Source organism: Corvus kubaryi, unplaced genomic scaffold, assembly GCF_017639235.1.
Source record: "Corvus kubaryi isolate FWS band 111438036 unplaced genomic scaffold, C.kubaryi_AGA036_p1.0 37300, whole genome shotgun sequence".
Taxonomy (NCBI): Eukaryota; Metazoa; Chordata; class Aves; order Passeriformes; family Corvidae; genus Corvus; species Corvus kubaryi.
In genome coordinates, this window is record NW_024581093.1 from 14,157,164 (window position 1) to 14,183,731 (window position 26,568).

The following is a 26,568-nucleotide window of genomic DNA, read 5'->3' on the forward strand; positions in this document are numbered from 1 at the left end:
TGACTCCTTCATCTTTTCATCATCTGGAAGATGAGAAGGATGATGTGGGGCACAGCACCAGCATCTTGACTGACCTCACAGAGTAAATGTGTGCCCATACCCTGAGGCAGACCAGCTGAGCTGATGTGAGCTATTGCAGCTCATATCTTGCCCAAGAGGAGGGAGGAGGCTGTCTTGGGGCTCCAACCCTTCCCTTGTCAGAAGAGAACCTGCAGAAATCATTCCTGTGCAAACACCACAGGACACCCTTAACTACTGCCCTGTTTCTGCTCATGTGGTCATCACTCAAAGGGTACTGGGGGCTTGATGTTTCCCTGCTGGAAGTCACCAGTGACTGCTGCTTTCCTCTACTCCGAAATTTGCTTTTCGTTGTCTTGACTCAGAGGTCTCTAAGAAGTGGTCCAGGGGGCATCAGCACATTGAACATACAAGTGACACAAACCTTTGTCAAATACTGACACGGTCTAGCTGGGGATCTTGAGCAGGGCCAGGATCTTGTAATCCTTTCCTGGGTGGATAATTTACTCTCAGAATAGTCTTGATAGCTCCCTCAGGGCTTCTCTGAATATGCATTAGCAGGAGGAGTTTTCTTGCCAGGCTAAGCTCCTCACAGTGAAGGAACTGACTCCTTTCACTGATGTTAGCTGGTTATTTGTAAAGATGGATAAATGCACAAAGCAGTGAATTGCTGAGCACAGGAATGCTAAAGTCACTGATTCCCAGTGTAAGGGAGCAACATCCTTACTAGAGCTACTCAAGGATTTTCAGCTGAAATTATTTTCTCTGGAAATTTCAGGATTCTTCCCCAGAATTATATTCTTTTTAATATCACTGTTCTCAACACACCTGCCACTACCTCTGCAGTCCTCTGCTGCCACTTAGAAGCAATCCACTTAGGAATGGAGAAGGTAGGTTTGCTTTTCCTTAAAATCATTTTCCCAACCAAGGAACAAAAATGTAAATTTTTCTTTGTGGATTACTTTGACTTAATTATTTTAAGATCACATTTTGTGGTGCTTTCCTTTGGGAAAGGAAATGGGACAAGAGACCTGTACACAACCCATAATTTGTCCAAGCAGAAGCCTGTACAGGAAATGCAATGCAGAAAATCATGTTGTTCTTGGAGGTTCTGAAGCTATATACTAAACAAGACAGTGAACTAAAACCTAATAAATCTCAATTCCACCCCCAAATCATATGATGCTGGATATCAATAACACATCTCACACTGAAAAGCAGTGTGGGCATCAGATTAAGGGCAATGATTCTGTCCCTCTGTCCCGCACAGGTGAGACCCCACCTGGCCAGCACAGGAAGGACCTGGAGCTGCTGGAGCCAGCCCAGAGGAGGCACCAGGATGATCAGAGGGATGGAGCAGCTCTGCTGGGAGGAAAGGCTGGGAGAACTGCAATGGTTCAGCCTGGAGAGGAGAAGCTTTGGGGTGACCTCATTGCGGCTTTCCAGTGCCTGAAGGGAGTCTGAAAGAAAGATGGAGAGGGACTACTGACAAGGGATGTGACAGGACAAGAAGGAATGGCTTCAAACTGACAGAGAGTAGGTTTAGATTGGACTTCAGGAAAAAATGCTTCCCTGTGAGGGTGGTGAGGCCCAGGCACAGGTTCCCACAGGTTCCCTGTGGCTGCTCCATCACTGGAAGTTTCTAAGACCGGGCTGGATAGATATGTGAGCAACCTGGTCTAATGGAAGTTATCCCTGTCCATGCCAAGGGGGTTGGAACTGGATGACTTCTAAGATCACTTCCAACCCATGCCAATCTATGATTTCCTGTTTCTGCCTGTGCTATCCCATTCTTTTGAAACCAAGTTCCTAAGTGCAAGAAGTATCTGTAATGCACATGTGCAGTACTAACACAATGGGACCCTTAAACGCCCTGCAGCCTCTAGATTCTACTACAACACAAATTAATAATGATAAGGAGGATCTCTATGCCATGGGAGCATAATACACAGTCACTTCATATTTAATATTTTTTTAGGATTCCTTGGTTCACAAACATACACCAAAACTGTCAGATAGGCTTCCAGCTATTCCTACTAGCGCAAATTCATGGTTATTTTGCAAACGTTCATTAGGATTTGAAGCTGTAAGGGCTCTTGGTGGAACATCTCTGAAGATTCACCTTTCAAAAGTGCACAACTGGTTTGTGCAAATGGTGCCACACTCCATGGATGCAGATATTCCTAGCACCACTGAATTTTAAATGGTACTCTCAAGAAATGGCTGTTGAATAGTGTTCAGTATTTCCCAACTTGCACTTAGCCAAAAAGTCTAGTCTCATCAGAGAATCATTAAAAACTTGACAGAATTAACAGATCATTTGGTACCGAACAAATCTAAACAAGTCCTTTTGGTGGCAATCTATGCAGAAGGAAACAGAGGTTATCCAACAATAAAGGAAAAATATGCCATTTTTATCAGCTGAGCTTCACTGCTGAGACAGAGAAACCTGCCTGTTGACAAGTATGAGAATGAGTATGTGGGGACATGGCCAGTGCAGAATAAATGGGGCTGAGGCAAGCAGAAAATATTCTGCTGTTCCTCCACCCTGGTTACAATACAACCATTGTACCACATGTGGCGCTGCAAATCAGGACAGTACCTTACCATAAACATTAAAAGCAATTTGATCAATGGGGTAGAACAGACCCACTACACCAGGAACTGTGTTTACAGCATCCAAGGTGACATTATAGATGGACGTTTTATTTGCTGGGAAGTTTTCTTTTACACTTCAAGTGCTGCACTTGAGGGTTTATTAAAGGGTTTGCCAGAATTAGCTTTATCTAAACAGTGGCAATAAACTTTACCACTGGCCCTTTACTCTGAAAGATTTTGCTTTTCACTGGTCAGTGCTATCTAACCAGCCTGTTTCCCACTATGATTTTCCCTTTGTCTGGTCTGCAGAATATTTGTGACTAAACAAATAAACAGCATCAGTTCAGTAGATGGATCTCCAGACCCAAACTCCAGAGTAAATTCCATAATCAACCAGGCTGAATGATGCTTTCAGCAGGCCAAGGCTGACTCTCTCTATAATTCACATTCCCTGGATACGCTGTTCCATAATAAAGCTTGAATGTCAGGCGTGTCAGCCAAGAGCTAACATACCTGTTTGAACTAGTCCTGTGCCAATGGAAACATATCACAAACTGAAAACATTTCGCTCACTGTATAAGTGTAAATGGATTCTTTTTAACCAAATGAAGAATAATCACTTATACATAAGCACACAAATATGTTAAATGTTAATATATAATAAAGCCTTAAACCACTCCTAGTTGGCATGTTCAGAATAATGTCACTGTAAATAAATACACTGAAGAGGTTTTAGAGTCCAAGACGTTTTTGCCCATCAGTAGTATTAGTTTAACAGGACAAACTTTCATTATATTCTGACATTTGGTACATACAGTACGTTGTTTATGCACTAAATGTCACGGTTTAGCCCTTTTATTTATGTATTTAAGAGTTATTAATTTAAGAGTGACCTTATTTAATCAAAACTGCTGTTTAATAAAAATCATGTTCACAGATTTCAAAATAGAGCTTTTGGTTCTGAAGAGACATTAGTTGTTTAACACTCAGATATGTGCTTAGCCTTCCTAAGAATCCTTTTCTCCCCTCTAAGCTTGCAACTCCAGCATGCACAGTGGTTTAATCGTATATTGTTCTCTGAGTACTAACCCTTTACAAATCATATGACATAAAAAGAAAAATAAGTAACATTGTAAAGACAGTAATGAGAACTGTTGAGCTAAAGTGCCTCTTAAAGAAATCCTAATAAATTCCAGAATTTCTAGTCTTCTGGCAAGCTTTCCATTTAGAATAAAATCAATGATCAATGGTTGCAAACAGTCAGCATCAGGCTTGCATGCCTCCAGAGCAGAAAAAACTCATAGACGAAAGATGACATTTAAAGGAAAAAAGCTGACATTGACTCCATCACTGTCATTGCTTCTGCCATAAAGCAGCTTCAAATATTAAAACATTTTTCATCTGTGCTGCATTATTGGCACCAGAAATTGTTTTCTCTCTGTCTGATACTCACTTGAACTGCAGCAGAGCTCCCCAGAGACTCCAGATTGTTACCAAGGCCTCATAACATATTGGCAGTTGATGTGGTGGTGTTCATGTACACTTGCCACTCACAAAGGAGCCTCCCCCTCCCTCCACACTCATAGGAAAAAGAAAATGCTCCAACAGGAATTTCAGTCAAGTTCAATGAGTTCACTGACTCGGATGTAGGAGCTGGTGTGCATCATTCTGAGTGGCCTCCTGAACTCAGTGTGGGTTTGGCTATGGGGCTGGGGCGGGATCCTATATTGTCCATGCTTCTGATTTTGTGTCAGTGTTTTAAAAAGCTGACCATCTGAATTTTTTTTTTTTTTTTCAAAATCTCTGCCCTCCCTTTGCATAAATGCCTCTTAATTCGTCTCACATTCTGTGCTCAAGCTGTTCCCAGGTAAGTGTTTCACAACTAAATGGGAAAAGCAGAGCTTTTGTTGATCAGAGCATTTACAATCTGTCACTGGGAGGGGTGGCAGATTTAGAGGCACCATGGAAAGTCTTTGCTTACTATAGGATAATCTTGGCATAACTTTTAATACAAACGCACCAGTCACAGGTCAGTGAGAACTGGGAGGCAAATAAACCCTATAACTAATGCATCAGCTCATCAACAGAAATTAGGTACCTAAACCTCTATTAGTGTTTAAAACACTGCTGAAATGGATGAATATGCTGTATTTCACATCGCTAACAAAGCCCCACAAACCCAATATGTTGTCAAGCACTGGTACACACTCAGTTTATGAAAGATTACACAATTAAATGCAGCTTCACATCATCAAAAATGATTCACGCATCCTCCTACCAGGAAGAAGACCGAGCCTTTCATGAACAGAGGCTTCTGTCAGAAGCACTTGCCCAAGATCTAATGTTCAGAAGGATGTGAGGCAGCAGGACAGGTGAGGCAGCTCTGCCTCCAGTCCCTTTTGTGCATTACGACCATCACAGAGGCTGAAGCCTGAGTCACCTTTGACTTACTATCAAGTGAAACAACAAAGCAGAGCAAAGACAGGTTGTAAATTATTTTCTGTTATTTTCTACTGTCTTTACCCTCCTTGTCAGTGAATACACCCACTTGGACATTCCAGGTGTAAAACAGAATGAATGCTGCAATTTGCAACTCTGTCCAGCAATTTTTTTAAGACCAAGGTCTCTGCGCTGTGACATATAAGCAGCATTGTCCATCAGACCCTTTGAGACTGTTTGCAGTTATGGGAAAGCAAAAAAATTAAGTCTCAGGCTGACAGGAAGCAAAGATTTGCTCACTGTTCACAACTTCACCACCTTCATCCACCTTTTGACCAACAGAGCCAAGGGACTGCTACTCAAAACATTTCCAGCAGCTGGGGCATGACAGCACACAGAAGCTGACTGTGGTCTCCGAGCCTGCAGCACACCTCAGCTCTTACAAGCCATAAACCACTAATGTCAGCATCACTCACACTACCAGGCTGGGAATTGGCCTGTAATACTTCTCCTAGTGCCACACTGCTCCTAGTGCCACACTGCCCGGCACCAACCAGTGTCACAAACTGACACAACTGCAGAGCAAAATGTGCCCCCAAGGGACTGTCCTGCTGCTTGGATGGCCATGCTGCTGCATCCCAGCTACAATGAGAGATTGAACTTCTGCTACTACTGTCTTGCTGTGGTGCTCTTTCACCTCACAAGACAGACTTTTAAAAGTCTGGACATCCAAGGGACTTAAAAGGGTTAAAACACATCTAACCTGCCCTCTTCCACAACAGAAACCCTGGAAAATCCATGCCCACCTTCTCCCGAGGGCAAACCATCTCACTCATTACAAGATGCTTATCCCCTTCCTGCCTGGCCCCAGAAGAAGGCCCAGATACCACCAGCCTGTGCCCTCTTGCATACCTATGAGGCTCTATTGTGCAGCCCATTTTGTGAGCAAAGTCAAGCCATAAAGAGAAAATGTTGCCAGAGGCACAGCTCAGAGTGTAAGGGAACCTCCCAGCTGTGGATAACAAAGTCTGCAGGTACCAGTGCCCAAACCTGCAATAGGATGATCTGTTTCAGCAAGCTGAGCAAGCTCTGACAGTGACTGCATGACTTGACAAGGCCATGTCTTTGTCTTTCTATCATCTGTCCCACACACAGACAGTTCCTTGCTTTTCCCTCGAGATTCTGGAGACTTGGCCAGCTGCATGAAGGCCATGGACAAAGGAAAGTGCAGTACAGCATTGGTTAACTCCTACCATAGTAGAAGAAAACCAGAGATGGAAAAAGCTATATTGGAGCATAGGATGGTGTAAGGGACAGGAAGGAAGATGAGAGGAGGATGCTTTCTGTTGCCAAAGGGTTTGGTTTGTCTCAGAGGAAGGCATCCAGCATCCCTTCCTTTGGGATTTGTTTTTTTTCACAATGTCACTAGGACACAGTTTCCTGGAGACTGACAGCATTAAAAAAATTATAGGGTTTCAGTCTATGAAAAGGAAGTAATCATTTGCCACAGACCTTTTGCTGGATATTATCTCATGAGTCATGACCCATATCAAGAGAGCAGCCATTTGAGTCTGACTTGAAAAGCAAGTGGTTGGTAATGTTCCCCATATATTCCTGCAGGTAACAAGTGATATTTAACTGAGAAGGTCTGTATAACTTGGCTTGCTGGCCCTTTTAACTCAAGTAACTGCCTGAGAGTGAATGACAGACTAGAGAGATTGTGTTGAAAACAAACAGAAAGAGAAATCAAATAAAAAGTATCTGTGTGGGTTGTTTTATTGTGGAAGTGAATGACAGCATTAGGATTTAGACCTCCTAGTTTAACACATCCTGCCTTCCCTAGTTTAATAACTATACACACAACTAAAAGACAGCATATAAAAACATGTAGCGATTTACTGGATCAGGGTTGCTGTATTTGGATTATCAGGGCATTTAGGGGGAAAAAAAAAAAAGACCACACAGGGAGACAGCGCAAAGAGCCTCTCTACAACCATCTGCCACAACATCACGTAGCTCTGTAAACTGACAGACATTCCTTTAGCAGGGCCCAGGCACGTCAGATGAATCAATCAATCAAAAAAATTCTTATGAAACTTAATCATGGAGGGTCGTGTTAGGGAGTGGGGAACAGATTAAATTACCACGGTATTAGATACGGGAAATGATTTCTGTCAAAACCATCTTTACTGCAATTATAATATGTTAATTATGTATTTCATTAAGTAAGTGGATTAGAGTCTGCACAGATGAAATCACGCTGAAGGCTTTGAATCATTTGCTGAGCGGTGTGGGAGGACTGGTGTGAATGGAACTCAGTTAATTTTGCAAACTTTCACATGCTAAACATGTCCCCCCCCCCAAGTGCAGGAAATAAATGCCTCCCAGATTGTTGTGTAAAACATCCAAAGACCACATTAATTTTAGTGATGTAATCAGATCATGGCTGATGTGGTCCAGGAGCTTGTCAAAGATGCCATAAATGTGTTTGTGTATAACGAAGCTGCACTGTTTCTGAATCTCCCAGCCACTGAAGGAAGATAACTTGCACAGGAGACCAGATTTCTTTTTGTCTGTGCTCCAGAACAGAGCACAGAAGGGCATCAGAACCCCCCCTTATTTTAGGTACTATATAGTCATGTATGCAGCTGCCAGCACAGGCTGACTGCAACATTTAGTCTGCAAACACACTGGAGTAGCACAGCTCTGCAGTACCCTGCATCTTTTGTGCTCCTGCCTATTTCTCGTTCGATGGCAAAAAGGTACAGGTTTCATAGGAAAGGGCTACTTAATGATGCATGAGCAGTAGCCCTGGTGAGCCAATAACTTGCCATGTGTGTCTGAAGGGTCTCACGCTGGGTGACAGCTACTGGTTTCAGTAGAACCAAGCTGATTTACTCCATGGGAGGATCTGGCCCAACACCATAATTTTTATATTTTTTAGAACAGGTTATTGATGTCTGTAGGTACTGCAAGAAACCACCTGCAGAAGCTGTGTGTAAACCTTTTCTTAGTTTGGATTCTGTGTGAGTGAATGAGAAGTGCTTCTGTCTCAGTAGCTGGATGTTCCTCGTGACTTAAATGCTGTGCTCTTGACAGAGAAAAGAACGTGAAATAAGGGAAGATCATGGTAACCATTGTTCTCCTCACTCCCTGATAAATTAAATGGCTCATTTTAGAGGTTTATCTTGGAAAGGCACATTAATGAATAAATAAAAATAAATGTGTCAAGCTATAATTAACAACAAGAATTGGGCATCTTGTCACGGGATTGTACTCTTAGCAGTAGGTAACCTTCCATTCATTGGAGACTACCCCACATATTAAAAATAAAAGGACATTCAGTGTCACAAAGGAATAAATCTTCCAGCTCTTGCATAGCCCTCTTTTCTTTGGAATAGCTTCCAGGGTAGCAGAGTTGTTTAAAATATATGTGAAAAAATAAGAAAAAAATAATTAATTTTAAAAAGAAGAACATATACAATATACATAAATTTGCCTCATCCCAATTATTTAGTTATCAGTAATAATCACAAGGGATTTAAAAGGAGGAAAGAATCTGAGACAGCATAACACCCTGCATGGAGTGAACGTTGGTGTAAATGACTGGAAAAGGTTGGCTGATTTGATGAAAACCCAATCAGACTCTCTAGGGAGATATTACTTTCCTCATTATTCCACTGATTGGCCTTATTTCATCTGAAGAATGCAGCACATTCTTTACAGTGCTGGCAAGCCTCTTTAACAATATCCAAGAAAAAAAAGCCCTATCACCTCTGTAATCGAAACAACAAGGAAATTAACCAGAGTCCCTTTCCTCAGGGAACTGTTACAGAACCCCCCAAAATCTCCTGATGGATTGGCACAGTGAACTGCGAGGGAAAGGGGGTGGGATTTTCTCAGATTTGGCACACAGCAAAAGCCTTTCATAAATTTGCTAAAAGCAACTAAAGCAGCAGGCTCAAGCCACAACTCCTCCCTCTGCACTGGAAAAAAAAATAACACTCAAGTTGTTTGCTTGTAGCAACCTAATCTTAACCAACAGTGACATAATTTACAAAGGGAGTTCGTTCTTGTGATACGAAATTTGTTATGCCCACATCACTGTGCAGGGCTTTAGAATAAAGCAGCAATTTCAAGTCAAGTACAAAACACACTTGTGAAATTCAGTCTGAGAACTGTGTTATCAATGGCCTCAAGCTTGCAATAACTGTTAATTAAGTGTATTTTTCATTATTCTTTAGCAAAGAAGCAAGATTTAATGATGCAAGTTAACAATAGATGATAATTTAGAGTAGTGACAATAGTTTAATTATTCACACACATATAAAAGTTAACTTCATAACTTATTTCTTTGTAAGAACAAGTTCATTTAAAATATTTTGAACAGTGCATACAATTACCACATATGGTATCTTGCCACGCTGTTTTTGTGATACAAGTCGATTCGCTACAGAAGTATCTCCTCCAGCAGCAATGCAGGAAAGGAATTCTTAGCCTTAATTTTAATTTTTTTGGTTTTGTTGTTCGAGAGGAGAACTGAATTTACTAGCAATAGATAGCAGTGGGGCCACTTGGTCAAAAACTGAGTCAAGAGTCTTTAAACGATGGGCCTCAATATTGCCTAAGCTATTTCCAAACCTTCCAAGGCCTTTGTTGAATTACAGGAAATACTGTGGGCAGAGAACAAAATTACAGCTCATGATAAGCTGGAAAATGGTGCTCCAAACCTACTTGAACACCAACTTCTGAATACATTTGAGTGTCTTGAGACCATCAATATCCTAAACTAAATCTAGATTAAATGTAGTCAAGAGCGCTTTGCAAGGAAGATGTTCTAGTGTTTGTAACAGAAAAATCAAAGGGGATATCAGTTTGACTCAAAGACTGTGAGTACCCAAGAAAATTATAATTATAGTGCATTTAAATATAAAGTGATTCCAAAGAACCACCTATTGAGTAAGCACTAATGATTCATTCTGTTCAACCAGTTCTTCTGTTACAATGCTGTATTTTGTACATTTTGTTCTCCAGGCAATGGACAAGCCTAGGCACCCAAAAAATAGCCAGCAATTTTAGACCAGATTTCCTGATTGAGAATGTGGAGATGTTCCTCAGTTATCACTCAATAAAACCTCTCAAAAATGTCTGTCACACAGAGAATTAGAACTCAGTAATAGTATGCAGCATCTATTTTCAGCTGACTCTTTGATTTACTGTTTTCTCCAACGCTGTGCCTGAAAACCTGCAGGGATGATATGCTGGTAGTCTGAGCCCCTGGCCCAATCAGGCTGGTTTTTCTCTCTGCTAAGATCACATTTTAAAAGACAGATTTAAGGCCAATTAAAGATTTCATGGTGTCCTACACCATAAAGAGCTACGACGGTCTCTATTTTCAGAGAAATGTTCCTCCCCTCAAGGTAGAAACACTGAGAAAACAAAGTCACTGTAGATGCACCCTCTTACACCCATAAAATAGCAGCTGAGTTGGTGGAGAGGTTAAGATTATGAAGAATACTACCTTTTGCAAGAACTTTCCTGTTTTGCAGGAGTTTTGTTTCTAAGCAAGGCCAGCTGAAAGTGAGGTCAGACCAAGCTACTCATTTGACTTAAGCATGCATAACTGACACCCACGTTTTGTATTCACACATCCCTGAGGGTGCTCTTGGGAGGCCCCCTCAAGTTTTGAGTGGTTGCAGAGTAATGATGGAAATGTGGGAGACACTACATTCCCGCTCTGAACTGGCTCAAGTGCAATTAATTACGCCTTTTTCTCCTGCTGGATTCATATTACCATGAAAGCCAGTGTGTTTGTTCTTCCAGCAAACACAAGAGCCTTCTTTTTGTCAAGCTTATCAGAGTCACACAATTCAGTATTGAATCTTCTTGGAATGAACAAATATTCTGTGTATAATAGAGCCAGAAAATGTGACTACCTCAGGATATGCTTGCCTTTAGTGCAGTGGAAGCAAGGAGAGACACCCTGACCTTTGGATCTGTGTTTAGGGAAGTACCTTTGTTAGAAGGTGGTGCCCATGTTCTGGAGCCAAACATCTGTTTCTTTATACTAAAATACTCCTGCTTTTAGCAATATCAAGCTCAGTGCCCTGTGACTGTCTATAAAATTCAGAGGATAAGACAAAATCCACTGTTTTGCAAGTGATGCTTATTGGGAGCTCCTGAAACCGAGGTATTTTAAAGGATGAGCTAAATAAACCAAAAGATTACCATGCTGTCAAGAAGCAGCTCCTTTCCTCTCTAGCCCTCAGAGGAAAGAAACGTGAAGGAAAACCTCAGGATGAGTAGAAGTGGAGGACATGAGGGAAAAGAGATTCAGTACCACTGAGTACATCTTAAGAAGACACCAGCAGCTCTGTGGTTTATGTACATCCTGGGGCATCTACAACCTGCATGTTCCTCTTGTATGACTCCGGTTCATCTTAGGACAAAGAAGTATCTATTCTTGATCACTTACAGACATATTTTCTCCAGCAGGCTTTGAAGACCACAACCATGCCCACGTTGCTCCAGTAGTGATGTTTGCCCTTGCGCAATAACTAAATTGCGGGTGATTTAGAGGCTTGATCACTCTTTGGAGACAGCTCTGCAGGGCGTTTTGCAAGCCCTGGTCAGCTCCCATACCCTCCCCTCCTTGCCCAGAGGCTCTAAGGAGGAGGCAGGGACAGCAACAACCTTGAACAAGATCCGGTATCTGGAGCTCAGTGCTCCTCATAGTCACGGCTCTGGAGCTCACCATTCAGGCAGACCTTCCTCGCATCTGCCTGCAGAAAGGCAATGCTCACCTCCCCAAAGACAGGTCATTAACCACTGATGTTTTTATCAAGAGAAAGATGCTTTTATTTTCGCAAGAAACAGATGTGAAAACACATTCCAGGATACTGTAAACCAGTGATCTCTCAAGACCACACCTTGAGCTGCAACACTGTGGAGAATTCAGCTGGATAAAATTACCCATTGCCTTTGATGAATCCAGAATGCTACCTATCACTTATTTATTGCACTCTTCACTAAAGTAGCCTCATTTTGTAATGATGGAAGATTATAACATCTGATAACATTGCACATGAAAGAGCTTTTGTCCTATCCACAAAACGCTTCAATTAAGTATGGCAATCTTGATGTGCCCTCTTGATCAAAAAAAAAAACCAACAAACCAACAAAATCCCCAAACTGAGACAGGAGATCATCATTCATCCAATAGTACAGAAACCAAATCACAACATCAACAACCTCAGTAAATACAGCGGCTGAACTGGCTGAACAAAATGTTCATTCAATTCAACTCCATCCCAGCTTCTGAATTCTAGATTAAACTAAAGCAAAATATGCCAAATTAGAATAACCTCTGAAATTCCTCCTATATTATTTATTTAGAATTTCCATCTAAAATTCATTAAAATTACTAGCTTGAGAAGAAATTCAACCTTCAGCATAGAAGGATGTCCAGCTGAGTAAAGTCATGTCTTCTGTTTCATTTAGGTATGGTGTTTGGCTCCAGCATTACACATAATATCTCACTAAAGGACAAGAAAAAGGGAAAAAAAAATTTTAAAAACACAAGAAAAACCTCTGTTAAATAAACCAAAAAAAACCCCTCAGAAAAAAATCGATCTGCTTTCAAGCCTTGTGTAGTCATTTATGTCCCTCTTGTAGAACTCAGTCTGACTCACCTTCTAATCCTCCCCAGCTCTCATTTATCCCAATAAACAGATACTGACTCTTTTGTGTCCTGACTTGGGTTGCTGAGCTCAAAATGTGTGTGGTATTTGAAGAAAGCTCTCACAGATCTGTTTTGGGTGAGGTAAAGTGCTTTGAGACCTGTTCCTTGTTAGACAAAAAAAAAAAAATTAAAAAAAAAAATCCCTGCAATATGTGCTGTCCAGTTCCCAGAAATGGGAACAAAGTTAAATTAACCTGTGCTGGTCAAGAGGTTGGTTCCTAGAGGCTGTGCGAGCTCTTTTCTTGTTAAACACTGATTAAAAAAAAAGAAAAAAAAAAATCAAAAAGAGATTTTTCTATTCTTCCCCAAGTGGTCTCAGAAGAAAAACAAAGAGATGAAGCCAATGTTTCTAAAAATATTTGGCCTGCAAAGCAGCCAATTTTAATTTTTGCATACTGATAACGTGGTTGGGCAGTTTAGAAGCCATGGAAATACCAACCTCCAGTCAACTTCTGAGTAGTGATTTCAGACTAAATGCAGCTCTCAGTCAAATCACTTAAGCTTGTCTAGTTTTTCTTTGAAGCCTGGGAAAAATCACAGTTTTTGACCAATTGCCATGGAAAACTATAAATCAGACTATGGTCATTGAAAGCTAGACTCAGGTTCACCATATGGTTTGTAAACCTGGAGAATCACTGATGCGTTTTGAGTTTCTGATGAAATCTGAAACATTAGCTGGTTTCACATGGTTTCAGATTCCCTTGCAAACATTTCAAACTCCCCATTCTCTCAGAGCATAAATTCTTTCATTCATTCTAGAATGTGTTAGGAGATTACAAAGGAAACTTAAGATTAAAAAGAAGAAAAAGGTAGAAATGTACAGTTTTCACAACTGTGTATACAACCAGCTTAATGACCCGGACAAATGCACTTAATTAAGCATTTATGTGCACAATTACCCAGTTTGTGAATAAAGTCTCTACAACTGCGTGTACTAACCGGATGTCAGATGTGCCTAGACTGTACATAACCTATGGTAAAACTGACCTTAGCAAAACATGGCCTTCAGCTTAATCAATTGTTTTATCTATTTCAAGGCATGTATAAAAAGTCAGATATATTCAGCACATCAGCTCAGTGTAAAACTCAACAGCCAACCTGGGAGGCTGGGTTTTTGTTTTGCAAGATTGTCAGTGCAACTTGCTGTAGGTGTTTGGAACCTGGGAGAGGTTTTCTTTTTTATAGCAAAGTAAGGAAACTGTTTAAAAACAAAACAAAAAAAACACCAAAAAAACCCCCAAAAAACAAAACAAAAAACCAACACCCCCCCCCAAAAAAAACCAAAACCAAACAAAAAAACCCCAACAAAACAAAAAAAATCCAACAGACAACAACAAAAAACCGCACAGTCTTTTTCCATTTTGGTGAGAAATAGTTAATGTTCCATAGTCTTTGATTTATTTATTAAAAGTATTTTACCAGGAAACACAACAGAGACAGGACTTCTCATTTACAGTGAGACCCCAGAGAGCAGTAAATTTACATACACAAAGGACTAGCATCAACCCCTGAACCTTTAATGTTTATTTTGATAGCCCACCCTGCTGGTAAGGCCTTTTGTTAGGAAGCCAGGTACAACAAGGCAAGGATCCAAACAAACAACACTGGTAGCTTTGTTGACCAGGTCTTATGATGTTCTGCCCTTGAACAGTACCCCTTGTCTTCTTACCCTTTGCCCCTAGAAAATGAAGTTAGTTAGAGTCCCTGTGGCAGATTTAGCATTTCCTTTCAGTGTCTGCCAATCTATCAAAATTCAGCTACCGCTGTGAACCCATCAACTCAGTGCAAAAAAGAACAAGGCTTACCATGGACCCCCTCAAAGTAGCAATCATTTATCCCTTCCTGAACTTTAGCTGACCTTTGTAAGCACGCTAGCAGTTGAAGCATGTAGCACCTTGGCGGGGACGATCGGGGCTGTGGGTTTTTCTCTCTCCCCACTCAGCCCCAAACCCGAGCTTTTATTTCCTTCCATCAATAAATACGTTGCATTTAGGAATAACCACGTGAAGGGAAATAAACTCTTCAGCAAGAGGATGCAACTGTGCAGCACCATGCAAAAGAGTAGAAACAAATATAAATACTCTGCATTTAGGGAGCCAGTTAGCATCACTTTGTAGAGGAGATAAACAAAACAAGTGGATTCCATCCACAAAGATTTATCGGAGGGAGGAGGGGAGATATTGTTCGCAGGACACAATGATGCATTTATATACAAATAATTGCAACGTAAAATGAATCATATAGAACATTCAGCTCCAAAACTGAGACTACCACATAGCTACAATATATTGGCTAAATATTGTGGTGGGTTTGTTTTATTTTTTAAAGCAGCAGGAAAATCTAGATTGCAGGAAGGGTTATACACAGTGTAACTCCCACTGTAAATTTAAACTGACCTAAGGGACATAATTACATACATCTCATCATGAGACAATATACTTTTTATTTGTTTGAATTTTATTTGTATTGGTGAAACTGACCTGAAAGTGACACAAGTTTATTAGAAAAAGGACTCTCAAAAACAGAGTGGGCTGGTCTTCTTACTCAAGATGGATGTGCCAACTTCTAGTATGATTAGAGAAATGGATAACTCACTAACATCTGTGCAAACTACAATAAAAAGGGATTTAGTGTTACCCCAAGGAAGGTAAAAGAGGCTGTCTGTCCATTAAACGCTTTATTACAGTGCCAGCAGCTTTTTTCTAACTCAGTTATTCCTGCACAGAGCTCAGCACTGTGACTGCCTGTCATCCTTACCAGACAGTGCTTGGGGCTTCATAGTTTTTTTGTGCAAGGTAGATGACAATCAAATGACTCATTGAGCAGGGAAAGCGCCTGACCCCTAGTGAAGGATTAACTACGGAAAGTGAGTGTGATCATGTCACACCATTACTTAGAATTTTCACAGTCAATTTCTGAAAATATGAGATAACTCCTTAAAGAGACAGCTCTTTCAGGAAGCGCTATGAGCCAGCAGAAATTCTCTTCCAGTACAAAGGCAGACAGTGCCATCACAGAGACATCTGCTTAGCTGCTCAGTGTAAACCAAACACCACCCTTCTCATCACAGCAGACAAGGTTAAGAGCGAGCAAGACAAAAATCAGATGGCTTAGACCATTCAGGTAGCCTAGGCAGAAAGCAAAGTGGGAAGAGAGAAGACTATTAAATTCTATGTAGTGACACAGTCTCTGTTTAGGTTAACACAAGGACTTTTAAAATGTGAACATTAAAATCTCTATGCAAACACAGGTGGGCATTTCATGGGATCCTTCTCTTATACTAAAAAAGAAAACCTCTCTCAGCATACCATACGAATGCAACTGCCCAGAGACTGCCCAACAAATCCATTGAAAAGAGCAAATGTTTCACTTTGCTTGCAAACACCTTCCACACAGGGAATGCCTGTCCCTCCATGGCACAGCTGGACTACTGTAAGGAAATCTCAAGAAAAACCACAGAAATACTGTTGGGTTCACCAGCAGCATTAAGCCCCAGCTTGTTGTCTCTGTGAACCTATTATCACTTTCTCACATTAAAACCCCCTTGTGGTATAAGAAGAGAGGCCTGACCCATTAATCAGCAAATGAAGGGCCCATTTGCTCTGTTTTTACATAACACATTTTTTTCATGCACAGTTCTAAATGTGAGATTCATCAAGTTTCCACCTAAAAAAAAAAAAAAAAGTAATTCAGCCTAAGAACCTCAAAGCTTGGGCGTGCCAAAATGAGTTAACATCTGCTGCTGCCTGAATCTAATTGAAATGATTCATTATAAAATTTACAGATCTGCTTAATGATTTTGTATTTCTTTTTCAGAATCACCTTGTTCATTATCTCACCTTAGGTAAGCTGAATTCAGCAGAGCTGTGGTCTCCCTAGCAGGCTGGAGTTTGTACACAACAATTCCAAATAAAAGGAGGCTGATTTTTTCCTTTGACATTGTGTTTGTGATTTTTTTTTTCTTTTTTTTTTTTTTTTTGTGAATATACACCCTCAGAGAAAAGCTCCATCATCATCGAACAGAGACCCATTAGGGGCACCTTGGAAATTTGGACCCTTTTACTAGAATCGGGGCTTAAATAGCACTTTAATTTATGGCAGTTTTCTGGCTGATGGCATTTTTGCTCTCAGGTAAGGTCATCCCAATATATATCCGTTTAGAGAAAGGCAACACAAGAATCTTTTTATGCTTTTTTATTTCCAAGTAGCCAACTACTCAGCTGCTAAAATGTAAGTCACATACAGAATATATGCATGCTTGATTCTACACTGTTTTTTAAAGGGAAAATGCTTTATGTGTGTGAAAAAGAGAAAAGTGAAAGAAAAAAAATGAATAAGCATGTGAATAATTAGATCAGAGTTAGATGCCACCTTTTCTCAGTGTTGAAACTGTGAGGAGAAAAAAAGTGCTACCATATAATTGACATAATTGATCTATTTTTTTCCCTTTTTTGCTGCAGTAATTTTTTATGCATGCCATTGTTGCTGTTATTATCCAAGATGTGATCTTGTGTGGTTGATAATACTGACTAGATATGAATACTGGTAAGTACCAGCCAATCACAAATCTATAGTGTCTATTTCTGCATCACCAGGTGCTATCTCATGGGAAATATCCTCTTTTTTGGCAGGCACACAGCGCTCTGCATTATCTGTCATTTTCATTAGATTCAAGCTACAGCTGAGCCAAAAAGACTTAGTTCTAGCATATGTGCTCAAAATGGCCAAGATGAGATTGTCCAAATTCACCCTTTCAGGATTGTATTAGAAAACAACTGGAGCTAAAGCTAAAAATTAGGGCTAGCAAAGTATCTGAATTACATTTGGGAAACTGCAAACACCATAAGCTCAAAAGATTTCCAGCTTATCATAGTCATCACCTCCAAAAGCTCCAAGGAGCCTAAGTCAGCAATTTCTATGTTTTTCAACACTTCTTTTGTACAGACTAAATGTGATGATGTCAACAAAGAAGAGCAAGGACATCACAAGAAGACAAAATCCTTCTGTTTTCCAGTGGCTCAGAAAACTACAGCTAGAAGCCACTGATTACATGCAAATGCCATATTTAATAGGTCAATGTTATTATATTCTGAGTCAGCACTAATACATTAGTTGGGACTGTTGTTTATTAATAATTCTGTAGCTAAACTATATGAAATGGGACCATGAGCCTTTCTTCAATTACAATAAAATAGTAATACTGTATCCTCCATCTAATGAGGACAGGCTTAATTGGGATGGTTGCTTTATTAAGATACCTCCCAGGAAACTAATTTGGTATAATGTTAGTGAATAGCTGTGACTGCTGTTTAATTGGGATGGTACTAACAAAAACTCTGCTTAATGGGGATACATTTGGTCAGTACCAAGGGGTTAAGTGATACTTAACTTGGTGTTAAATGGGTGTGAAATTCTGATTTTTGTTCTTTTAATGAAGACATAGCTAACTAGGGGTCAGGCAAGTAAAACAGGCAGGAAAATAAAATTCTATCACTATCATTTTTGTCCTCTCATTTCATTGCAAGAACTTTAAAAATGGCAAATGACTCCTTGGTAGCATTCATTCAGTTCCTCAGATACAATCTCCAAACTCTGTTAAAATTTATTAGTCTCTGACTTTCAACCAATACAGTACTTTTTCAGTGAAAGAAGATTTCACATGACTGAATTCATGTGATTTCGTCCTGCATTTAGGAAGCATTTCTAGGTGGTCACTTAGCCAAGGGCTATGAAGAAGCCTTTACCCCACTTAAATCTGTTTTAATTCTGTGAGCTGAAACATGAGTCCTCTGCTACTCCTATTCAAAGGGATGGAACTGGCAGGAAGGCTCAAAATGAAAATCAAAAGCCATACCCATGTCAGTTCTCCCGCAAGCCATCCATATGCATGAGAAAATGTATTTGTAGTAAAGTTCAATCTCCTGTAACAAGCAAATAGCTTACACAGACCTTCCTCCTGCATGTAAGCCTTTTACTCAGGGAACCAGGGAAGCAGAAACAGCAACTTGATCTCAGTGATCAACACATATATAGGAAGTTTCCAATAGCAGTGCACCTACCAGCATCTGTGGTACATATTAGCTAATAAATGTTTTATAGTAAAAAGTTTTGGTCTATGGAATGTAAACCCTTAATTATGAGCTCTACACCACATCTAAAACATTTATCAACCAATATTGAATAGCAAACATCTGTAAAAATCAATCTCTTTTTGTGGCTCATTTGCAAACCAAGGAAGAACTAAATTGTGCATAATAAGCACAAAAATGATCAGAAGATCTGCAGAACTGGCATAAAAAGATAAAAGGATATCCCATTATGGGACTACTGCAAATCTTTACCTACAACTAGAATTCAGGATTTATTGGTAACAGGAAACTAAACTGTTGGCGTTTAAAAAAATATTCACAAGAAATCAAGTAGAGGTCTATGTTTTAAAATCAAACTTGAGGTATGAGTCCAAAACAGATTTTTGGTCATTGTTAAAATTTAGTGTTGCCTTGAATGTTGTTTAATCCTATCAAGTATTAAATTCCACTGCTTGATTACTCTTATTGTACAGTCTCTCTATTTGGATTTTGGGGGGGGGGGGGATGGGGGGGAGGGAGGGCTTTGAGGGGGTGGGGATCACATGATGCTTTCTTATTACTTTGAAATAAATAATAAAATATCTTTAAGCTACTGAAGTTCAAATCAAGGCCTTCACTATAATCTGTTAAATAAGAAAAATACAGAAACTGCCTTATATTTTGAACTAATTCATTGTCCTGATAATGGAGCCAAGATGAGAGACTCTCAAAACATTAAAGAGAAAGAATTTACAAATAAATTTTCAAACAGTGTTTCAGCAGGCAAGTATAAAGTTACCCAATATGTAAATTGCCTTATTAAAAGAAGAATTATGTCTTTTTCAGCCATCAGTTCAATTACATCGAAATATTTCAATAGAGAAATCTAGTAGCTGTGCACAGGAGAAGTCCTTTAGAGAAGTGACTCAGGTGTGACATGAAAACTGAAAAACATGCATGAGCTGAGAAGGTACCAAAATGCACAGGATCCACTAGCTCTGCAACAAACTGACAGCTTCACCAGTGTGAAGATGTTGACACCATTCTAAGATTGCATTTGGCCTTTTTGCCATGTCACTGATCTTCCATTCTCATACTGGGTATATTTAAAAAGGAGAGTTATATGAAACTTCGCTTTTAAAGGAGCCAGAGATTCTGATGAGAAACACTCCTAACCAGTCCTGAGGAGTAAGATATAGGAAGCTTTTTCACCATTCCTGTTATGACTTTTTAAAAATAGTTCTTTATATTCCACATTTCACCACAGTAAGGTGAACCCAGTTTTGACCAGAAAAGTCATCATGCAAAATTATACCTCCATTATAAAGAACCAATTTCTCTGGAACTTCAGGAGTATACTTTGGCCCTAAAAACATCCGTGCTTATCCCTTCTCCCTGATTTTTTGTAGAAACTTTTCAAACTGAAGGTCCTGGCTCAGCCTTTCATTGGGCAATGGTGCCAAGACACAAAGATGAAGGACATGAAATCCTCAGCAGGCCAGGTCAGGTGATGCACAGGTGGTTCCTGGTGACGAGCAAACGTGGAGTTTATCCCATACAACAACCAAAGGATTGGTGGTCAGATGAGCACCAGGACTGAGGCTCAGCAAACATCACTGATTGGAGGACAAATGTGGCTTTGAGGGCACAAGGAAGATAATGAACCATACCTTGAGAAATCAATTTGTATTTTCCCTGTGGGGACAAATGAGCATTTTGCTGCAGCAAATCTGGAATGCTAATGGAGGCATAGAAAGGCTCTGGAAGGGGTAAAATAGTGCCTTGATTTTGAATAATGGGAGAATATGATTTGTAATTGGCCTGGGTCTTTGAAATTTGCTTACAGTCATTGTCTGCTAAATACTTTTTTTCCCAGGTTTGTTAGCCAAGATTCTCAGAGTCCTATGATCTGTGGCTGAAGAAGGTAGTTAGGGGAAAATGTTAAAATGGCAATTTGTGTCTGAACAATTGCTGCAAAAATTAACAGAACACTAAAACATTATGCAATAGGATCCTTGAAAACTTCCCATGTTAAACTGAGACCATTACCTACACTGCAACTTAAACTTTGAAGAGCTTTGTATGTTATAAAGTCTTAGGGGTATCATACTGTTCTAACAAATATACCTCATATTTTTAAAACAAAAATGCAAAATGAGACTACAGATAAAGCAAAAATAACCAAGCAAAATTATCAGGCAAATCCTTTAAAGCTTATATTCCACATCAATTTAAATATCAAGTATTGAATGTAGTGGAATTTTTTACAGTACACAGAGAACCAATAAAACTCCTTTTTTTTCTTTTTTCTTAGTGCTGTATGTAATCCCTAGAAAATCACCAACAGCTAATGTAGAAACAAAAGCACACTGCAGAGCTGTGTGCTTTTTGCTTCTCTGAAACAAAACAAATTCTCTGTTCTGTTGGGGTTAAGGATTGGTGGTCTCATTTGAGTCCACAGTGGACAGTGAACTGCACAACATGGTTGGTGAGGCTTGTGGCACAATTCAGAGTGATTGGCAGCATTTGCTCAGGAGAGGCCCGAGGCTGGATGATGAAGTAACTTCCATTATAGAATACAGACAAGGTCAGCTGCATGCAGAGAGTAGCAACAAGAAGTCCTGGTCCCCAAAGCCTTTCTCGTACTCAATGTATGCTTTTGTATTTTGCTGATATGCTTTAAGGAAAAAAATGTTTTTCAGCTATTAACTGCTATGTGCATGGAGGTTATCAAAACTGTGGAAAAAACTACATCCCATGTACAAGTTAAAAAACAACTGTGCTTATCTACTGCATCTAAAATAATCTAAGGCTGTCATAGATGTTTTTGCTATACTTTAGATAGAATGATTGATTTTAGAGAAGTTGTTTGGACTGTGTCTCTCAGGAAAGCTGTCCATAGAGCTGTAACTAAGAATAACAGTTATGCTTTAAGAGTTATGCCCAGGTTTGAGAGGCCCACCTGCAGAGCAGCTCAAAGTCCTCAAGCTTGCCTACAGAAATAGGATTGCTTAGAGCTGGAAAGGAGCATTTCACAGTGCTGCCTGAGCTCAAAATTTTCAATGAAAATCAGAGTTACAGTAAAACAAGTCCCATAGTAAAGCAAATCATTCAAACCAAATGAACTTAGAAAATCCAATATGAAGTTAGAGTTTGTAGGAATGTTCATAGAAACAACTCAAGTACTGAGAAAGACACTCATGCTACAGCCTGGATTTTATTACCCAATAGTTCACATGACAAAACATTTAATAAATTGAAATTCAGCTTATGCAAGTGGGCAACAGTTCTCAATCCTTGCTGTAATCTTAGTGCTTTGGTATCTTCACTTCCCATGAGTATCCAGGAGCAAAACCCCTGCTAAGACAAAGCAGCCACCAACAGCCTGTAGAAAAGCTCATGGAAGTGAGCTTTTCCAACATGCCCCTTAACAGAGCTCTCTTCAGATTTCTTGTTAACAGCAATTAAATGGTTTCCTTCTCCTGCCTGGAGAAACAAAGGCCTGGTTGCCTAGAACTTTGAGTTATTAATTACAGTCCATTTTCTTCTCAGCCAAGGTCTGTTCCCAAGGTCACTAGGGAACATTGACAATATTCCACACTGTGTATTTAGCAGTCCACTTAATCCCTTTCTTTCCTTCTGTCTGTATGTACAGCCATCTCTCATTTGCATGCTGTCAGACAGTACAGCTTGCAAGGGTGAAAGCAAAATGTACAGTAGACAATGCACCAAATTTCTTTTTAAATCACAGGCAACAAAACCCCCCAAACTACATTCTTAAGTTAAGAAAGAATTCACCTTGCTGGAGCCTCATGATGCTGCTGACAGATTATTCCCATTATATACGTCTATTTACTTTGCTAATCAATTAAAACACTGAAGTTAACATATGCCATATTAAGTGGTACATATGCTATGAAACAGTTTGTTAAAAAAAAAAAAAAGAAAAAAGCAGAAATACTTTTGTGAACTTCTGTTCCCATCTGATGTTTTAAAACAGTCTTGAAAAATTATCATTTTCTAGCCCAAACACAAAAGCATTTCTCCCACCCTCTGCTGCGGCAGCTGAAGTTAATGAAGGAGACCTTAGGGGAGAAGAGAAGCAAATGAAAAAATCCCCTCTTTGGCATGATATTGGCCATCAAGTCTTGTGGAAAGGTCTTAAAAAATGTTTAGGGTTAAGCAAAGACAAATTGTCTCAGAAATGAAACATCTTGTCTTTAGGCAATAAAATCTGGCTGCGACAATCTCCTGATGACAGAACTCATTTCTGCAGTTCCTGTGTGACACCATCCCCAGAAAGACTGGACATCTAAGGAGAGGGCCATCCCCAAGCTATGGTGCCTGGCACATAACGCCCTGTAACTTTGGAGGGGCTTGATTGCTTAGGATTTCTGTTACACAGATGAAAACAAGGGAAAATGAGGGGAAAGGGGGTTCCCCTGCTTGAAAATAATTGGTAAAAAGTTAAAAAAAGACAGGGATTGGTGGTGAGGGTGAGATTTCCAGGCCTTCCAAGATGGGACTGGCAAGCAAACTGAGTGTGAATGCACACTAACACTTGCCCACCAGCCCTGAGCATCCAGAGCATGGGTGAACATGCAAAGTCTACCTTTCTTGAGTCTCCTTCCTACTTCATTTAAAACACCCATACACCAATCCCACTGTTTCTCTGGCTGGATTCTTCACAATTACCTATTTAGTAAACAGCTACACATGGGCCTTGAACTAGATCAGGAGTATCAAAACCTAAAAATTAAAAGAGCATTTTAAGAGTAAATGTTCTAAGCGTGGTTATACAGCACTCCTGAAGCACCCCAGGCTTCACACATCATTCTGATGAGGACATGTCACATTCTGATACTGACACGTCAAGCTTAGGAGGCTTGGACAGGTACAGGTAAATCACATTGCAGCACTGAACTTCCCCTTTTAAAATCTTTATCTTGCTTGTACAGCGAGTCAGGATGGCTGGCTTTGCAAAATTCATTGGCCACAAAAATAAAAAAGGGGGCAGGTGGCCAAAAAAAATAAATGAGAGGGGGTGGGCAGTGGAGAAGACCTATCTTGCTTTCTACTCCCTATGTAGACTTGTGTACCACTGTGTGGAGAAAGAGGGGGGCAGCAGAAGTAGAATTAACTGCTCTGAGGATCAGCTTGCCAACACACCCATTTCAATTTGGAGTTTCAGGCTGTCACAGACCACTAGGCTCACAGACTGTACCTTTCATTGGTGGAGACAGTTCCCATGGCAGGATAAATCCAACTTCAAACCACCTATGCAGCCATGCTGACCAGATCAAATTTGAAGTTTTAGTGCATGGCAGGCACCAGCAGACTCAATTAAGGTGAGCTGCCCTGCCACACCCTGGCAGCAAAAAGTTCTCCCTCTCACAAATTTCCCCTGTCAAAAAGCAAGCAAAAAACCTTTTAAAGGCTCCTGGATGCCAGCAGGGGTAATCAGTGAGGAGAACTGCAGGGATTCATGCAGTGCTATCAGCTTCAGCAGCAAATCAAGACACCCAATGATAAAATCAGTTATTCTGCTGTGAGAAGAAGAATGTGTGTAACACCTCTTCTTCCTTGCCTTTCACCTCAAAATACCACTGGAAAGAAGAGCAAGCCAAGGCATTGAGACAAGCATGGGGATGTGGGCTAAGGATGCATTTGGAGTACGGTAGCAAGAACGACACACTGTCCAAATTCTGCTCTGTAGCATTTAATCTTGTGCTGATGAATTTTGCCCTATCCAGCAGCAGCCAGTTAAAAACAGAACTGGATGCTCTGGCCAAGACTGATGTCAGATATTCCTGTATCTTTGTTTCCCATCTCCAGTGGACACCCTCTATTACAAAATCTGCTGGAAATATTTCCTGGCAGCATCAGAATCTGTAGTTATTGGGAAACAAGATATAGTCTGCTGTGCTAGAGGGAAGTGCTAGCAGTACTAGACCTCTTTTTGAAGAACTTTTAAACTAAATTAAGAATACAAAAAGCCTGAGGAACCTCCAAGTGAATTAAAACAATGCAGCTTATGGAATAAAGCTTTCTTGAAACAGTTGAACTTTCTTTCAAACTGAAACATGATGTATTGTTAATTCTTTAAATCAAGCCTTGGACAATAATGACCAGGTGTTTCTCAAACTGAAGGAACATTTGACCAATTTAGCAACAGAAACATATAAAGCTGTTTTCTAAATCATAGGAATTTTCACCATCAGCATAACTGAGAGCAGAATATAGACATGACCAGGTTGTGAAAGTTGATCTAGAAGAGGGTGGGAGCATTCCAGCCACAATGCCCAGCTGATTCCTGTGATACAAAATCTCCCCAGCCAGGAGCTCTCCAGCACAAGTGTTATCAGTGGGAGCTAAGTCACTTCTTGATTGAGGTTCTCTCTGGGAAGACTTTTCTCTTTGTGCTGTTCAAAGGTTCCTCTGAACATGCATTCTTTAATCCCTACCTTTTTGTTCCTCTACCTCTGTATCACTTTTCCAGCTCTCCTTCTTAGAGCCCACAGTTTACCAAAGAAGATGATGGCCAAGATTCTCCTCAACACAATTTCTTACCAGAATCAATTAAATAACTGTTAATGAAGTATTCCATTTCCAAATAAAGGATATTTGTGAAAGGGAAGTTGGGGGAAAAAAAAAAACAACCAACTAAATTCACACTGTGGATTTTAAAAAGTTTCCTGCGAGGTAAGAAAAAACAGCCACTTTAGAAGTTTTGGTCATAGCTCTAAAAGTATGTATGTTTGAAGAGGGTTGCTGAATCTGAGCCACATTCCACACTATTCATTTGTTTTATACTTCTCTTTCCACCTGTGGTTCCAAAAGCAAGAGATTGGCTAGCTCCCCATAAAATGAAAATACACAAAAATCGTTCTACTAAAGAAATTTGTTTGGGTTTTGTTTGGTTACTTTTTTTTGGTTTTTTTCTGGAATCATATTCTCTGAGTCAGTTCTGGACAGAAGACACAACTTCCACATTCCTTCAGGGCTGAAATGAAAGTTTTGGAAGACCAAAAGTTCTAGAGGCAAAGTCTTAGACCATTCAATTGGACTGTTTTCCATGAATTTCCATTAATTTTCCATTAAATACTTTCTCCTTTTAAACCAAAATTTAAACTCTACATTTCGGGAACATGACCCCTTCAAGGTGGCAAGGTCTGTGGCTTAGTACTTCAACAACTGTAATTTCTGTAAGGTTCACAGCTTTTTCCAAAAGGTCATCTGACTGAAACTCAGCAACATGTTAAACCACAATGTAAAGTAACAAAGTTCCTGGCCTGATAACATCACGTTTTTCTTTTTCCCTCCTAAAGTTTCAGTCAAAACATATTTCAGTTCCAGCACCCGATTTCCTTAAAGAATTAGACTGCAATCTTGTGGTTCGAGCCTAAACCTTTGGTTGTTTGATGGCAATCAGAGGTCAATTCATTTTAAACTGCTTGATCATGTCATTTTACTTGACCATTTTTGCCTTAATTGCAGATCACATTGGCTGTAGCACAGTATTCTATAAATACTTGAACAATCTGTTCAATAGAGTGATAAAGCTAAGCAATTTAAAAAATAAGTTGAGCTATGTCACCTTCTTGTCAACTAAGCTACTAATTTAACTATATGTAGAACTTATATAATGAACTGCTATGCTGAGCACTGGGTAGAATTTCTAGTTATTGGCTTTCAGTGCTCATT